The following is a 19,871-nucleotide window of genomic DNA, read 5'->3' on the forward strand; positions in this document are numbered from 1 at the left end:
CATGTATTACATATTTAATTAATTACGAATCAATTTAAATGAAAATTTATATGGATACATTTTGTTCTTAATTAGTTAATATTTTATAGTGATTTTATTAGATAAATCATATCAAGATGTCACTATTTCCTTCAGCAGAAAGATTCTGCGGTTTACATTAAAGGTGTCTCAAGGAAGCAGAACAAATAACAGGTTCAACTATTTATTTTCAGTGGGTAACTTTCGTCTTCATTTATGTGAAGCATCAGTATCGACAAATGTGGTATAAAACATACTACAAAACTGAAATTTTAAGGGCATCAGACGAGTCGACACTAGGCAAGAATTATTTGAAATAATTGCACGAAAAGATTCATGGAGATATTAGAAGAGAAACTGGTGACCACTACATTTGGCTTACAGAACCAGGAAAACCTCACCTAATGTCATGTAAAGTGATGAAGAAGACGAACCTTCATACTGCACCCTGCATTGTCAGAGATGTCCTATGCATCCTTTGACCAGAAAAAGATACAGATACAGAAATTTCTTCTGTCAGTAACAGCCAGTCCTGTCTACTTGATTAACACAGAGCAACCATTGGCAAATTTCTATCCTGGTAGGATTCATGCCATCTGTCTTGCCCATGATCTACATCGTTTACAAGAAGAAGTCACAAATCGTTTTCTTGCAGTCAATGACATAATTTCTTCTTACGATGAAAGAGTAATGGAACGGAAAAAAATTCCCTCCAGCGCCGGGATTTGAACCCGGGTTTTCAGCTCTATGTGCTGATGCTTTATCCACTAAGCCACACCGGATACCACCCCGGCGTCGGATAGAATCGTCTCAGATTAAGTTCCAACTCTTGGGTTCCCTCTAGTGGCCGCCCTCTGCACTACGTCATAGATGTCTACGAACGTAGGACCGAAGTCCACACATGTGCTGAGGTGCACTCGTTGTGAGTGACTAGTTGGCCGGGATCCGACGGAATAAGCACCGTCTTAAATCACGAAGTGATTTACGCATATCATATATATTATTTTAATGTACCGAAGTACATATGATATTTCCGTCGGATCCCGGCCAACTAGTCACTCATAATGAGTGCACCTCAGCACATGTGTGGACTTCGGTCCTACGTTCATAGACATCTATGACGTAGTGCAGAGGGTGGCCACTAGAGGGAACCCAAGAGTTGGAGCTTAATCTGAGACGATTCTATCCGACGCCGGGGTGGTATCTGGTGTGGCTTAGTGGATAAAGCATCAGCACGTAGAGCTGAAAACCTGGGTTCAAATCCCGGCGCCGGAGGGAATTTTTCTCCGTTCCATTACTCTTTCATCGTATGATGACGCAGAATGTCTGCATGGAAATATCATATGTACTTCGGTACATTAAAATAATATATATAATTTCTTCTGTTAAAAAAGTATTTCTGATAGCACCAATTCACATTCAATTGTTCAGGGAAATGGTACCAGAACCACCATTCCTACCAGAACCTTTACTAGCACATTGGGATAGTAGATATTGTTCTCGCCAAGCTTAGACGATCTCACTCACACCACTCTGCTGTCTGAGCTGGGATCATCTAAGTTTGGCGAGTACAATACCTGGCTATTGGTACGGTAGTTCTATACTATGCCAAAATCAAGGTGGTAGTAGATATATTTGACTCCAGTGAATCAGAGTGTACAGTATTGTGCTTTCAGAATAACAGCATATCTCCTCCCTTAAAGGCCCACTTCCAGCATCCGTAATTTAAGCTGTAGCTTTTAAGAGTTTGACAATGTCAGAAACATGTATACAAGTCTATTAACAACCAATAAATGGATATTGAGAACATCTAGAGTGTATGCCCCTACCACTGAAAGATTCGACGGACATCATCCTCCTGGTGCAGATGTCTTCAAAGGAAATAACATCTGGTTCAGTGGGCATAGCGTGCACTACTAAATTAGGATATATTATTATGAAGAACCCTGGGTATGAAAAGATAAAGAAATGTGTGCAGTTATCTGAAGGGGGGGGGGGGGAGCAGATCATACATGAATTACCTTAGGGGGTCATGAGCAGTGGTGACAAGAAATGTATGTATGACATCTTGTGCCATAGAAAGAACTTCCTCAGTCTAAAAAAATGTGTCGAGAAACAAAGTTTCACTCCACAAAACTTACAGCAACACTGCCAAGAACGTGAATTCTCTGTTTCTGCTTGTGTAAATACTAGTAAACTTTTAATAAATGTTATACTTTTCATTAAAGTAGTATAAAAAGATAAAATAACTGCGCCAAATTGTGGATTATCTCAAGTTTCTGTGTTCTGTAAGTGCCAGTATATGAGAATAAATTACATATTTTCATCAAAAGCTATAAAAGTTTAAAATAATTGTACCAAAATGTGAATTAATGAGAGACATCTATGTTACTATCCCTACAACATTTTTTGCACAGTTTTCTGAGAAGATCATTTGTCCCCAAAAATTGGGAACAGTTCCCGAAATTAAGTTCATGTTCTGGACTAATTTTGTCCCTAATTTAAGTAAATTTGAAAAGTTTCATTGTTGAACTGGCAACAATGGACATGTTCAGAAGCAGAAGAGTAATTCTGTCAAATCTGATTCTTAACTTTTCGCTCTAGTTCATTCTACAAAAGTAATGTTCTATCATTATTGTCAATATAACTTTATTAATAATGTCTCGTACCACACCTCTAATGTAAATGGCGATGGAAAGTTAGTCTTATGTTGCACTGTTGTATAAAGAATTTGTTAATTTACTTTCGGTTTAAGAGTCTGTAACAAATCTTATGTCCTATATAGTGGCATCGAAACATTCTGTCAGACCCAATGCGAGATAAAAAACGTGACGCCACCTCCCTTCTTTAAAAATCTTTGAATTCTCTATTTCAGTTAATCTTCAAGCATAGTTCAGCAATATATTGTGTGTACTTAATCTATTTTTTTCAATAGCCAGTGGTAACAGCAATTCGATAACAGATCATATTCAAACAAAGGAACAGAAGAACAGACTGCTTGCTAAATCACAGTAGGGTATATGACATGATAGTTTCGTACAACAGAGCAACCAAAGCCGAATAACATTAGTCTGTTTATGAGGGTATGTATGTCTACTGCTGTAGTTGGGCCAGAATTGTCCAGAATGCAGTTCCGGTTAAAATTTTTGTTGGACTTTAATTTTTAGGTTAAAATGAATGTGAATTCACCATTACCATACAAATAACCTTTTAATTATAGCTATAGATTTATTTGGAAGAAGGTTCTGTATTTTTTTAATTGGATTCAGTATTAGCGCAAATTTCAAACAGAGAACACATGTTAGAAATAGATGGAGCTGCTCATATCCACAACAGTGAATGTGCTTTGGAAAAGCACTGCTCAACAGAGAATGCACTACGTTGGAAAAAGTATCACCAATAGAAATTTTTTCTCACTAAATTAAGTTTTTTTTTCCAAAGTCAATACAAAAAAATACCGTAACACTGCAATTTTGCAATTGTGTTTATGGGTTTTTAACAGTTTGAAAATTACTTCAGCAGGATAAACCAATTCCTTTTCTAATCAAGTTACTGGAGTTCATCTTATTTTGACATACGTTTAGCATTTTATATTCTATATTCTTGGCAACACTGCATCTATAGACAATTTTTAAATTTTAAAAAGCAGCTGCCACAGTAGGGCATGCAATATTTTGAAAGTTAATTTGTTCACTTTAAGTTTGTGTGAAGTTATGTTCGAAGAGTGTTTAAGAAAATGAGTTTGTTAAATTGGTTGAATAAAGGTAAAAGAGAAGGTACCGATAGTGACAGTGTTGATGAAAAGCTAAACGGAAGAAGATATGTGAAGATGTTGTTTATACACATAGCCCAGGTGGCATTGGCAGTGGTGAGTGTGGAAACCAAGTTTGCTATTATTATCGATGATGATGTGAAGTGAACGAAACAGAGAATAAAAGTGAAACTTCTAACCAAGGTAAATGGTCAAATGAGTGTGATTAACCTGACTGCTGACCTGAAAACCAATATAAATTTAAGCAGCTTTAAGAAAGCAAATAATTGGATACTAGTAAGAAATGCCAAATTAGGCTGTGCTGTTTGTGCTGATGTTAGTAAACTTGAAATGGGGACTGATATTAAGCCACCAAAAGATTGGTTAGTGTATCACGTTGGACATTATGGAAAAATTCGGGAAGTGCAGCAAAGAAGCATTAGAAAGAAACTATTTGAATACAAGAACTCGAATTCTCTTATACGAGCACAATCTATTACAATATCAGCTGCTAAGAAAACACTAGAAGGGGAAATAGATAAAATTAACAGTTAAATGTGTGAAACAATAAAGGGTTTTTCAAACTGCTTATGAACTAGCAAAAACCAACAGACCCTTTTCTGATTTTCCTATAGATACATGTTCACGAACTAAATGGTTTGAATATGAGTAGTGTGTACATTCTGAACTTATCTGTATAGTATGGAAATGTGAAACAAAACTTCTCAGCATCTTTTGTTAAATAACAAATCAACAGTGAGTATAATTATTTATCTTGTCTTTATAACAGTGTCAGTACTTTGTTTAAAATGTGCCATGTTAGTTGACTCTCCAGTAGATACTTTCTTTTGGAGTCTTGTATAATTGCAAAGTATTTCAAACGCTTCGATTAAAGAGGCTATTTTGTCCAACTTGTCACTTCATCGTGTTGGTGATGATTATCTAAAAGAAACAATTGCAAGAAATGGTCCTCAATTTAGTGGTTTGGAACTGTGCTGGAATTAGTGGTTCATGATACTAGGGAGGAAGTACTAGATGTTGTTAACTTTCATTTCTTCTTTGATAAATTCTGTTCAATGTACATCACGTCTCCCAAAAATGCAATACAACTCTATGTGCAGAATCCTTACATGAAAGACTGCAAAATAAATCAAATTTTCACTATAATGTGGATTGCCTCAAGTTTGAGAACTGTTATCGTTAACTAATGCTAAGTTCTTGGCAATAAAACCATTAACTCTACAGCTCTCAAATATTTCACACACACACAGTGGTTTTATAGGAAACGACTGGACATCTTTGAAGATGATTCTGATTTCTTCCACAATGGACAAAGAAGTGAAGAAATAATCCCAACTTTGTTGAAGTGTTTTGACAAACAGTATGCCCTGTGAGAAATCGAAAGGTTGCAACTGTACTTTTCCTTGGAAACTCAGGAATTATATTCTGTTGTACACTGAGACACTTCCATCTTTTATTATTTGAAATTTCGTGGAAATGGTATGATATTACATTTTGATATTTTGAGTTGATTAATCTTCTAACTGTTGAAAATGATAAAGTTGACATGTGGTTTTGTAAAATTTTACTCCCTTTCTTAACAAGATGGTCAGCAACTTCATTACCAGATCATCCACAGTGTGCAGGTACCCATTGAAAAACTAGCCTTCTTAAGCTTCATCAGATAGTGTATACTTTTTCAGTAATTGGTTCTTTTTTTTACTTTTAGGTGACAGATTAGTTGTTAATAGCTGCTTTAGAATCACTGAATATAACAGCTTGTTGAAAATAAGAGATCTGATACAACATATATTGAAGTGTTGAATAAATGGCTTTAATTTCTTCATCATTTGTAGCTCCATAACCTAGGATTTATACAACAAGGAAAGTGAACATGTAGTACCAACACTGCTCCATTTTGGTTGGACTGTAGGGAGCCATCAGTGAAAATATGGAACCATTCTTTCTTATGGAATCTACTATGAATAGTTTCCAATGTTAGCAATTTTAGAAATTCTTTCGAAATTTCACTTTTCTTGGTTTGAGGACTGTGAAATCTGTTTCGGAAAGCTAAAGAGCTCTAGTACAGGACTTCAAAGAAGCTTCAGTTGATATTGCAAGAGATACAAAGAAGCGAGCAAAATATTCTGGCCTCTATAAAACTCTAGTATCTTGCGACTTTGTACTAAATTTGGAAATAATGATGGATGCTCTTACTGAGCTCTCGGACTTGTCCTTGTTTCTCCAGAAAAGGGAAATCACTCTCGGAGGGAGTGATAGAGCTATGAAGTGCTGAATAAGGATTGTAGAATCCATGATATTATCTCCAGGTCCCTCTGAAGAAGAAAGCAAGCAGGCTGCAGAAATGAAAATTTTCAGAGGAACTGAATTGCGTGAAATTCATCACATTGTTCATAAGTTTAGCTGAAAACCTAAAGGTGAGATTATGTGAAAATGTTAAGTTAAACTTCAAATGTTTCTTCAAAGAACCAAACCAGACCAGTAATGAGCACACGAATTTAGTTGTAAATGATCTGGCTCTTGTCAACACAAAAAGCTGGCCTCTTGCAAATGATATTATTTACGATAATAAAAGTGTGAACAGACTCTGTAATATCTTTCGTTTGCCAAAAAAGCGACTCTTCATAACTGATCTCTGTGAATTTATTGATTGTAACACTGAAACAAATGTACTGAAAATTTTAAAACAAACAGTAGAAACTACCAATAGCAACATCAGAGTGAGAAAGATTATTCAGCACAATGAACGAAATTATATCGAAGAACAAGAATGCTCTCTTAGTATCCCGGGCAAGTGGTTTGATATTCATCAGCAATATTGGTCGTCCACATCTATATGTACAATCAAAGTTGCGAGATGGAGGGCGAAATGAAGATCAAACAGCATGTAGAAAATGACAGCCAATAAAAGAGTTACATATGACGGAAAATATAGGGTCTTCTGAAATAGACTGTTTCACTTGAAATTTTTTCTAACTACAGCTATATGCTTGTACTACTCTAAGCCACAATAATATTTTCGCAACATGAATTTGACAGCAGACCTACAATATAAATTTACAGACAAGAGTTTTCTTGTGCAGGAATAAAGTGTGAATAAATCTTACTAATGTTTATGTTTCGTTCCTTGTCGCAGAACTAGGCTACTATAAAAATGGTCTGGACTGTGTGAACTTTTTACAGTGTGTTGTGATACTTCTAATCATAAACTTGATAAGCTACTTTCAATTTCAGAGCGTTATTTTCAGTCACACTACGTGGAGAACCCAGTGAAGAACAAACTGTTTAATTTTATGGAAATCTCAGAAGGAAACTGCAGAAAAAAGATTTATGCATATCACGAAAGCAATTACTAGTTATGAATCAGACACAAAGATAGCAGGAAATTACGTTTGAAGAAGTTTTTATTTGTACCATATCCTTTAAATTTGTGTCACATTCACATTTTTCATTACTAAAAGTTTTAATTAACATCAACTGTATTAAATCCTATGGAGACTCATCCGGGACTGTGAAACAATACAAGATGATAGAAACAACGAAGATGGTAAGAACAAATAATGACGCCATAAGTTAACGTAAGTAAGGTTGGTTGAAGAGAAGCAGAAATGTCCGTTCTAGCTGAGACGAGGTTGGGATACATTTGAAGAATAAGACGACGAAGAAGATATGCTTCAGAACATTAGAAGACGTAAAGCTGAAGTTACATTTGCTGATTTGCATAATGTCTACGTTAGGATAAACAGAAAAAAATTAATAGAAACACGTCTACAGCACATAATGAAACATTACATAAACTTGTATATATTAATGAAGGTGACAGAAACAGTCGGAAGTGACTATGAGAGTTTAAAGGATTTCAGTAATATAAGAATTTATTTGAACTTAAACTAAAAACGTATAACTTAGTTTTGTGAAATATTTGAGGAGAAGGGAAAGTCTACAGGGGTGCCCCGTGATTTTTAATACATCACAAGGGTATCGTGTGTCGAGAAAGGTTGGGAACCATTGCATTAGACATTGACTACAATGTTACGAGCCCCATATGCCAACAGAAACACCGCAGTTTTATTCTGTCAAAAGATTAATAAAATTAATGTACAAACAAAAACACAAAACACACAAAGTAAAGACCTCCTAAGAGAAAAAATAAGGAGAGGTATGCTACAATTCCAACATAATACCGGATGCACCAGGAAATCAGCAGTAGCAGTCTTCAGATTATTACAGGCTATGACTGCATGGAGAAACATCTATACAGAATAGGAATCCTCCAGTCACCTACAGAGCGACCCATATTTATGTTCAACTTTTTATTCGTTTATCACAAGTAAATGAATTAACATGACAGGATCAAAGTAGCATGAACTAATAGTCCAGTCATTATAGGCTTGCTTACAATTCCACCAATATTAAAATTCGATGTAAGTACCAGCATTGCTGCACATTTTTCCAGACGTGGCTGAACGTTCTGTACTGCTCTCACAAGCATTTCATCTGGCACCCGGTCACACTCTTCTCGTCTGACCATAGAATGTATCGCAGAAGATTAGGTTCCTCTTGAATCCATGCAAACTCCATTCTGATATAACAATCCTCACATGACAGAGCTTGCACAAAGTGTGGCTTCCATGACCACCAATTCATTTCCATTAGCAACCACTGCACGGACCCATAGGATGCACCAGATTCCTGCTGGTACTGTTGAATGGATTTCTTAGGACTTCTCTAGAAGGCCTCAGTAGCGGCTGCTTTGGCCTCCTCTGTGATCACTGTTTTTGGTCGGCCAGCACCCTTCTGTTGCGTAACTGAGCCAGTGTGAATCAAGTTGGCGTGAAGTCTCCTGATGGTCTTGTAGTCCAGCGTCGCACTTCTTCCTTTCACCATTCTCCACCATCTCTGCACCATAATTGGGGACTGCCACACTTCCATTCAAGCAGCAATTCGTGTTCGACTGTACACAGACAAGTCTTGTGGCCATGGTTAATGTTTTAAGATTTACACTACATTTTTCTGATTACATTAAATGTTTCGAACCGTACTGAGAACACAATAAAGTAAAATAAAATGACAGCTTCTTTTGTGTGTTTAATGGTATGGAACATGATACATTTCAGCGGTGGAATGGGTCGCTTAACCTGATTGGTTTCGCTACTACAGTGTAATAAAAAGTTGGACATAAATATGGGTTGTCCTGTATATGTCCATTGTGCGGGCTGAATGAAGAGATGAATTGGGATCATATTGGAGTGTAAGAGGACGACTGGTTTTATCACCAAGTGTACAGCATTAGAAAACAATAAAATTGTTACTACAAAGAACATATTGAAAAATTAATCTCCTTCTCCAAACCACAAATATAAACAATTCCGATATAAATCTGCGCATTTAAATGAAAGAGGAACGATCTATTTTCAATAGACCAAGATGATTATCACCTGCTGAAAAGGATATTGTTGATAAAAAAAGTGAATGAATTGTTGGAAGAAAGAATTATTGAGCCTAGCTCTTCAGAATATGCTAGTCCCATGGTAGTGGTAAAAAAGAAAGGTGACTTCTCAAGAGTATGTATAAATTATTATACGTATTATAAGATATACCTACTTGATAATTGTGTTCACCACACTAGGCTTGAAAAACGGATTCTTTCGTATTTCAGTAGAACCCCAAAATATAAAATGCACTGCATTTGTGACGCATGCTGTTCTGTTCCAATTTCGTAGAACGCCCCCTGGTTTACGTAATTTACCAGCATATTTCAACTATTTATGAATTGAGTGTTTTTCTCTTTAGCTGTACAGAGTGCTGTACTAATTTACGTAATGACTTGACAGTTCCTGCTGAAGATGAAGCTGAGGCACTACACCAGTTGAAGATGGTCACAGACACTACCAAGAAGTATGGCGTGGAATTAAACAAGAAGAAATGTTACTTCTTGAAGAAGAGAGTTGAATTCTTAGAATGCACAGTGGAAAATGGACGACTTTATCCATAACCAGAGAAAAACCAAGACTGTTATGCAGTTTCCAGAATCAACAACTGTTAAGCAAGTGCAGACTTTCTTGGGTTTCACGAAATATTTCCGCATGTTTATACCAAACTACTCTACAATTGTAAAACATTAAGCGATCTGTTGAAGAAGTATCGAGAGTTCAAGTTTATCAGTGACCAGAAAACTGCCTTTTCTATGCTGAAAAAGTCATTATTAAAAATCCTGTGTTGAGGATTTTAATCCGTCATAAGAGACCAGTAGCGGCCCGCGGTTACAAAGGTTGGCAGTTCTGCATGAAAAATAGTGTATTTAGCAAACGCATGCTGTTTATTGCATCTAAATTGGATAACGCGTGTAATTACAGCCCCTTCTCGAAGTTGACTGTGCACCCGAAATTGTACTCCAACCATCCGTGTGCTACATCTCTCCCACCTGGTACAACTAGTCACGTAATGGAGATGTGCCCCACATGCTTTTCTAGTTTTTAAGTCAAATTAACTAAATCCTTCACACCGATGTTTGTCCATGTATTTTCTCCTCTAAACAGAATACACGGGCGGGGGAGAAAGCGTTTTCATGAGCGCAGCAAAAAACCAATCGTTTCCATTACACATTTCGGTATTAAAATGACTAGCAGGCTGCATGATTTCCTCGACTTTTTCCAGAAATTTCAATATTTAAATTTTATGTAGGACGTCCTAATTTCTTAAGTTAACATGCAATGATTTCTCTTTTAATTTCGAAAAGGGTTGATCGATTAGATTTTCATTTCATTAATTTTTATATAAAATATTTCCTTAGACACACTGACTAATCACATCACACCACCCACAGTACTATAACACACTGGAACTGTAATGATGTACAGTAGTCCAGAAGCCTATGTGTTCTAACGCAGGTCAGAAAGAGATGAGGGTGTTGACGGTTCTCTTGTATATTCAGAGAGAGCTGCTTCGGTTGCAGCTCTAATGCAGTTTTATGGGACGGTGAAGAAAACCAGTTTTCTGCTGCCGACTACCATACGTTGAGCTTCAGGAACTGCCGATCACAGATCGGAAAAGTACACTACAGCTAAAATTCTCAAGCAGTTCAAGGCTCCTACAGACAGTAAAATCTCGAATCGAAGGAGAATGAATTGGAAAAATAAATGAAACAATGAACTAGATTACATAAACGCACGTTTAATATTTTAAATTTTTTTCAGGTCCATTTTTGAATGGCGGTTCTGCAGCTCTGCAGTTCTTATTGTAGAGCCGCCCCTGTATGAGACGCAGTGAACAATGATGCAAGTAAATATGGTTATGAAGGTCTTACTTCAGAAATGTCCAAAAGATGACCAGATATATCCTGTGTACTGCATGAGTAAAACGACTACTCACCAGGAGGAGAAGTACTGGCAATCATAATAACATTGAAGAAGTTCCGTGTGTATCAACTTGAATATGACTTTAAAATTGTTACAGATTGTGCAGTCTTCCAAAAGACGATAAGCAAGACGGATTTAATTCCAAAGGTTCTGAGTTGGGCCTTGATACTGGAAGAATACTGATACACCACTGATCATCGAAGTGGAACAAAGATGCGACGTGTTGATGCTCTAAGTCAATATCCTATTCTTTATGTAGTTCCTGATGGATTGGTAGCAAGGATATGGAAACTTTAACAAGACGAAGGGTTCAGTACCATTAAAGAAATATCCAGATAGAGTCCCTACAAATGGTGAATACTTTTCAAGTTTTGTAAAGGTGATGAGATTCTGGTAGTTCCAAGAACCATACAGCATGAGATAATCAGATATGTTGATGAGAGAGGACATTTTTCTGTTAATAAGACAGAACTCGTTGAACAAGAATTCCACATTCCCAATGTAGAAAAGAAGATTGAAAATATAATTTTAAACTATATTAGTGCTCACTAATAAACCAGAAGACTTGAGTCAACTCCTAAAGGTTACCATCACATCTTCTCAGTGGTTGATAGTTTCACAAAGTTTGTGTGACTATATCCAACGAAGTCCACCATTACAAAAGAAGTTATCACTAAGTTGGAAGCACAAAAGACATTCTTCGGAAATCCAATGCAAATCATCATGATTGTGGAACAGAATTCACTTGACGTGAATTCGAAGATTATAGTAAAGATGAGAATATTAAGCATATGCTTATTAAGCCTTCTACAGAATTACCCCGAGTTAATGGGAAAGTATAGAGAATCAACTCTGTCATAATCTCTGTTCTTACAAAATTTTCGTTTTCGGATTCATCTAAACAGTACCAGTATATGAATATTAACATAGTATAACGAGTTATTAATTCTATCTATCATCGGAATATTGGAAGAATTCCATTTGAACTCTTAACTGGAGTTAGAATGAAGGATAAGACTCATCTGAAAATATCTAGTCTCATTAATAAATAATTAGTTACAGAGTTTGAAAGGAAACAAGACAAGTTCTGAGAGAAAACTAAAGAAGTTTCTTGATTCCTACTGCATCATGGAAGTGAAACTCCATGTACCTACGATGTGAAGCACAACAGTGGTATAGTGAGAGACGAAGATAAAGAAGACAGTAATGACGAGGCATTGTTGTTTAAAAAAAAAAAAAAAAAAAAACATGTAGGACTTTAACAAGAATTACGTTTGAAGAAGTTTTTGTTTGTACTGTATAATTTCAATTTGTACCACATTCGTATTTTCCATTATTAAAAGTTTTAATTAACATTATTAAAATCTACATTATTATTATTATTATTATTATTATTGAATAATTTCGAGGGAAAAATTGTTCCGGGGCCGGGTATCGAACCCAGGACCTTTGGTTAAACGTACCAATGCTCTCCCACTGAGCTACCCAGGAATTCTACCCGACACCGATTCAATTTTTCCCTCTATATCCACAGACCTCAAAGTGGGCTGACAACCGTCAAGCAACCAACATTTGAGTGCACACTAACTCTGTGTGACTTTAAAATGTGGTTTTCTGTTACGTACAGTGACGTGTATTATGCAAATTAAGCTTTCAGGAATAACTCCCTGTAAAGTTAATTTGAATAATTTCGAGGGAAAAATTGTTCCGGGGCCGGGTATCGAATCCGGGACCTTTGGTTAAACTTACCAACGTTCTCCCACTGAGCTACCCGGGAACTCTACCTGACACCTATCCAATTTTTCCCTCGAAATTATTCAAATTAACTTTACAGGGAGTTATTCCTGAAAGCTTAATTTGCATTATTATTCTTATTATTATTATTATTATTATTATTATTATTATTATTATTATTATTATTATTATTATTATTATTATTATTATTATTCATACCAGTAACATATACCAGATGATTCAGACCACCTGTATCAGGCTTTTTTTTTCTCGAAAACTACATGATACTGGTTGTCCATAAAAAAATTTTGATAACCAAAACCTAAGTACACTATTGCTTAGAATCTGAAAGCATAGTGGCTGTTAGCTTCATTTGTAAAACAGAGAGTGCACATGCGTGAGCATATACTACCTATACTGCTTCTACCCATCGCGTGATGTCACACATGCTTACAGATCCCAGGCAGGAAGTGTAAAGAATTGATTGGTGGTAGTACCATTTCCCTGTAACAAACTGGAAGTAGGGATACCTGTGGTCAACTTAGAAATTTCAAATGAGAACATAGGTCATTGAAGGTATCATTGGAAACTACTTAAAAAAAAACAACTTTTACTGAAACTTTTTTTTCTGACTTTTATTGTTTACTCACAAAGCAACAAAAATGGTATCTTCTGAGAACTGCTGAATGCTGTTATGCTGTTAATGTATGTACACTCTTCATAGTAATTGTTCAAAATGTCTGCCATCCTGTGCTAAACAACATTCTGATCTCCTACTAACATCCGTGATTGCACGGAGCACTTCAGCGCACCTGAAAGATCTATAGGCTTCTCTAATTCTTTGTTTCATGTCTTCTCTAGTTGTTGCACACATCTGGTAGACCATGCCTTTATTTTTCCTTCACAAGAAGAAGTCATTTGGAGTGAAGTCAGGAGATCAGGCCAGCCAAGCCACTGGTCCTCCTCATCCAATCCACCATAGGAGAAATAACTGGTTAATAACTTGTCGAGTCCTACGTGAAAAGTTAGCCATACAGCCGTCCTGCTGAAGCCACATCATTAACCGAAGTGCAAGGGGAACATCATGAAGCAACTGGTGCAAAATGTTTCTGAGGAAGCGTGTGTACATTCTACCATTCAAGTTCTCCTCAAAAAAGTACGGTCCTATGACTCAGTGTCTGAGGCCACACCATGTGTTCAGGCTTCACACATGCTGGTAATCCACTTCACATAGCCAGTGTGAATTAACCAGAGTCCAATAATGGGCATTGTAGAGGTTCATTTGACCATTACTTTTGAAAGTTGCCTCATCAATCTACAGAATTCTGAGCTCGAAATCATTGGTCCGTGTTTAGAAACTAGTTGCAGAAATCAACACGAGTCTGGAAGTCATGTCCCTCAAGTTCCTGATGGAGATAAATATGGTATGGATGAAATCTGTTGTCTTTGAGAAAACAATGAATGAATGATGGGCGCGCAATGGATATCTTTCTGTGTAAACATGTGCCGCTTCTCTGCAATTCCAATGGCATTCTCCAAGTATCATCAACATGTCAAATGTTTATTCATTTGTGAAAGGCATTTTCCAAATAGCAAACCCAAAGGGAGATGACGTCATACAGACTAATAAACAGTAGCGAAGCATGACAAAAATTTTTTGGGTAAGCTGGGCTGAAGGCATGGTTCGGAAATAGTGATCTAGGCCATACTTTATGTCGCTAAAAGGTAAACGAAATGTGGAAACGCTCCTGTTAATTAACTAAATTCTAAATTGATCTTGTCTCTTCTTCGAAAATGTTTGGGAAAGCTCAGCTTCGCCACTGCTAATAGACAAAATTCACTGTTGCTATGCAAAATAAAAGACAGTAGAAAGTGACTTTGTTTCAAGATCTGCAGTGTTTACAATATGCTGTACCTACTACAGGTACAGTACGTACATAAACAACATACAGCATTTCTCAGAAGATACCATTTTTGTTGCTTTGTGAGTAAACAAAAGTTAGAAAAAAATCAGTAAAAGTTGTTTCTTTTTAAAGCAGTTTCCAATGATAATGTACCTTCAGTGACCTATGTTTTCATTTGAAATTTCGAAGTTGACCACAGGTACCCCTACTTCCAGTTTGTTACGGGAAATGGTACTACTATCAATCGATTCTTTACATAGGTTTTGGTTATCAATTTTTTTTTTATGCACAACCAGTACCGGTACCATATACGTAGTTTTCGAGAAAAAAGCCTGATACGGGTGGTCTGAAACACCCAGTATATAGGCCTAACTGATTGATATACCATAGTTCGTTAAAACAGATAATTTCATTACTAATTAAGAGTTATAAAAACTAAGTACACTAATAAATGGTATTTATAGTTTAAGTCAATATACTTTTTCAAGTAGACAAAGTTTATCTGTAGGAGAGAGTTCCTATTGTTTAGGCTGAACTATATATTGCTGAAGGAAGGGGATTTGTTAATGTTTTTAATTAAATTGTTTAAGTTAAACTTATCACACATTGTTTAAAAATAAATTGAAATAGTTCTGATATACCTGACATTTCCAGAGGAAGGAATTTTGAGCTCTGGGAGGAACAGGAATTTCCATCCCAGTCCATCCTCTGAATTCATAATTGCATGGAATGAATTATATGAAAAGTGAATTGATGCTAAAACTATATCCCACTCATTTTTCTGTTTGCACAAATAATATATCTAACTGATGCTTATGAATTAGATATTTTTTTTTTACCAAACCAAGAAGGAGAAGGCATGTAGGTAGACCTGTTAGTAGATGGACTAATGACGAAACAGGCTGTTAAGCCTACTCTTGAAATGTTGTTGATGACGACAAATAATACCATATAATATGTTCATCCCATCTCAAAAATTGATTTGCTTTGAAGCCTTGTCAAATTTCCCATGTTCTGACAGAATAAAGCCTATATCAATTTAAGCATTTCTAGAAACTTGAAAAGAGTATTTACATAAATGTTTATATATTTTTACTAGCTTTCTGTATATTCTTATATCTTATCAAGATTTTAAAATACTATCATGTTTATTTACTGCGTAAAATTGTAATTTATTTAAGTGTAATTTTTAAGGCTTTTGCATTTTTTCAGAGAAGAAAATCTCTAACTGTTTGAAGTACATACATAGACTAATTATATATTTCGCACAGGTTCTTCTTACATATGTTGCTTAACTTTAATTTAATAATAACATCTGCAACTGAGTAAGTCAAGAAGTTAATTTGATAGTTAAGAAAAATGTTGATGTCAATAAGATAAGCATGATTAATGTTACTTTGTGAACAAAAATCAAGTATTATATTTTATGTTTCAGAACTGTCACCAGGGTGATAACAGTTATGAAAGATTTTGGAATGCTAGATTATCTATTTCTTAACCCAAAGAACTGCATATAATAATAAATATCAATTTTTTCTTACAAAAATATTTTAAGAACATAGCTAGTCTATTATTTACTAAGAAAACAATGCTAATTCTATAAATTATCTAATTGTAAATTAAACATATCAAACTAACACTTAACGTTGCTCATTATGAGCAGGATTAACAATGATTATAAAACAAACATTGAGATATTTTTGCAACCTTAATCGTGTCAATAAAATACATAAACTTGACACCATTACTGAGACATTATAATGTTCACTGCCAGTGCCTATTGAGCACAGAGTTACCAACTCTCTCGTATTTCCCGGGATCTCCTGTATTTGGCTCTAATTTTTAACAGACTCCCAGCTCTCGTATTTTTCTTCTCTTCAAGCATTTTTCTCCCTTATTTTTGCATAATGTAAACACCTTCATTCGAAACATTTGATTTTGCCGTGAATGATGAAGATTTATATGATGAATTTTGAAATGCACTAAAATGTACAGTCTTTGTAGAAGGTAATACTTACCAGAAAGAGGTTTTAATGCTCACTCGTTTAAAATCAAATCATTTTAATGTTATAAATTTGGAAAAACTGGCGAGCTTTATTCTAAACATGCCAAGTAGTTAGTAATGCTCATACAAAGAGGGTGTTTCATCTCATGAACAATAATTGGACAGATGTTCGATACAGAAACATGATGCATCCAATCGAATCAGAACTGTAAACTGCAGTCGATTTCAACTATTATGTGAGACAAAATCTGTCTCAAAATACTCCAAATTTAAGTCTAGCTGCCAGAGTGTAGAATAAAGTTGCTTCTTAGTAAATGGAACTGGATAATTTGTCCATTTTCTATGTGAAATTTTGTCGATTTCTTAGTCTCCTGTATTTTCTTAAAAAAAAAAAAAAAGTTGGCAACCTTAATTGGGCATAAAATGCTAAATGATACTATATTTAACGAAAATAAGCCCACATGCAATATGTTCATTCAATGAAGTAATTAAAAGCTGACAGTGGAGGGAATATCAGGTTACAGAAAAAATAAACCCATAATAAAATAAAAGTGTTTAAAAGGATCTAAGGGTATCCTTCCTAAAAATTCATTACAAAAATAACTGTAATATATAATATATAACACAATCACGACTAAATATAAGATATGAGTGGCTAGTTTGTCGAAGCAATAACACGTTTTTAAAAATGCGTTCAGGGGGAAGGAATTACGTCCATTTCTTCGGAATAAAAAAAAAAGATAAATAATAATAATAATAATATAATGATAATATAATTTATTTATAAAACTTCCCTCATTAGTGCTGCCACATGGATAAAGTGACACAGACAACTGAAAAATTTACAACATGACCAAGATCTAATATAAAAGAAAACAAGTAATATCCCTAATACATAACAAATATATTGACAAAAGTAACAGGAATTGAACAGTGTAATTTTCCTTTACATAAAAATATAAAAAAATTTCCCTTACACAAAAATATTATAATTTATAATATTATTGTCAAAAACTGCCTCTGATTGAGGTTCTGGCTGATATGTACGTCTATTATCAGGCAGTACATCTCACTTGACGATATGTGTCAGAGGAAGAACAATTGTATATATGCATCTGACGTCTGATTAGTGTAATATGTAGCTAGTCCGCGATGTATGCAATGGGGGGGGGAAAGGAACTGGCCACTCTACCCCATTATCTCCTGGCCTAGTTGTCTCATAAGTGGTGCCTTGTATCACTTGTGAGCTTCAGACCTGTCTTTGGACAGTTGACTAAACAACAAACAACAACAGCCAAAAAATGGTTTATTAATACGGAAATAATAATAATAATAATAATAATAATAATAATTTATTTAACCTGACAGAGCTGGGCCAGTTGGCCTTCTCTTCCGCCTGGCCGGACTCTAATTTTGATTGAATATAATAGGCTTACAGTAGTGATTACATTAATATCTAGATCATAAAACAACATGAAAGTGAATAATGAAAGTAAAAGTAAATAATGAAAGTTAGAAATAAACCCCTTAAGTGCAGAAATTGCAATATCTAAAAGATATGACTTCTGTAGATCTTGTAAAGTATAAAACTGCACCAAATATTTAGATATAATACCCCGTGACCAAACCATTAAGTCAACAAAGTTTATACTAACATATATCTGTTATTATAGTATACGGCAGTTGGCTCTTGGGTATAATTATGCCCCTTTCTCGGAGTCCACCCACCACCTCTGGTTGTCCTTTGTGAGATTCAAAGCAAACAAAAGAATACAATATTAATCTGTGTTTCTCAGATGGTCTGAAAGCAATGACATCGATGCATCTGCTACTGCCATCAGTGACCAAACCAGAAACCTCATAAACAGTGTAGTCACAATCCCGCATAGCTTGAGCCATCATACCCCAAATGATACGACGTCTACTGTTTTGAAAGACTTCCCCATATGGACAGAGTCCCAGAACATATGCAAGGGTTTTGTGCTATCTACGGCAATGCCAGCAGAGGGTACTGTCCTGAGAAACATGCTGTGCATACACTGGCTGTCATTTTTATAGCTTCTGTCCATTCGGAGCATGATAAAGTCGTGATGATCAAGGATCCATTTATTTACTGACACAATTATGTTCCTTATAAAGGGTGACATCTTTACCTTTAAGAGGAAGTTGGCTCCATAAGATAGCTTTTTGTTCTGTAAATGGTTTCGAACTTTCCTTGCACCAGATAGAAGACTATTGGGAATAGTGTTGCATTATTATTCTGCATAATTATGGAATATTTACAACAGTTATCATTAATTTTTTATAATTTTCATTAGTGGTAAAACTGTTGTATTAGTGTTGCAACTTTTCTGTTATCCTATTATTGGCTGCTGTTGGATAGCACATTCATATTAGGTAATATGAATAAATAATAATAAATCTATTACTATTATTACTATTACTATTATTATTATTATTATTATTATTATTATCAACATCATCATCATCATCATTATACTGATAGAAATGAATAGATTCTAGAAATCAATTCCGAAATATATTGTTGTTGTTATTATTATTATTATTATTATTATTATTGTTATTGGGAAGGAACTGGCCATTTTGTCCCATTACCTCCTGGCTTAGTTGTCTCATGAGTGATGCGCCTTATCGACATCCTTATAAGGTTCCAACCAGTCTTCAGACTGTTGACTAAACATATTATTATTATTATTATTATTATTATTATTACTATTATTATTATTATTATTACTATTATTATTATTATTATTAGGCCTATTATTTGCAACATATAAGATGAATGGAAACTAGAACTAGACACAATTTGTGTACTTCGATAAAGAATTTTGAAATTAAATACTTTCAATCCGAATGTGAAGAAGATGGTTGTGTTGAACGTAAAAATTTAGTTAACTGTTCTAGCTCAAAAGTTCGTAAAGTTTTCTACTAACAACAATAATGCAATAAAAAAGTTACAGAAAAAGTTTACTTGAAAAATAAAAATTTATATTAGACGTTCTATTTAATGTGGAATGAATTATTTCGTTTATGAAACTCGAAACATAGTAACACATGTT

The 19,871-nt window shown here is 35.0% G+C and overlaps 1 protein-coding gene and 1 non-coding gene across 29 annotated transcripts in view; both read right to left on the reverse strand.

Moving 5' to 3' along the window:
* Positions 1 to 19,871, reverse strand: part of cac (calcium voltage-gated channel subunit cacophony) — a 1,051,854-nt gene that overhangs the window by 161,231 nt on the left and 870,752 nt on the right. The window lies entirely within an intron of this gene.
* TRNAY-AUA (transfer RNA tyrosine (anticodon AUA)) lies at positions 729 to 800 on the reverse strand. Its single transcript has one exon. It is a non-coding gene; the product is annotated as a tRNA-Tyr (tRNA).

This window comes from Periplaneta americana, chromosome 8 (assembly GCF_040183065.1).
Source record: "Periplaneta americana isolate PAMFEO1 chromosome 8, P.americana_PAMFEO1_priV1, whole genome shotgun sequence".
NCBI classification, from domain to species: Eukaryota; Metazoa; Arthropoda; class Insecta; order Blattodea; family Blattidae; genus Periplaneta; species Periplaneta americana.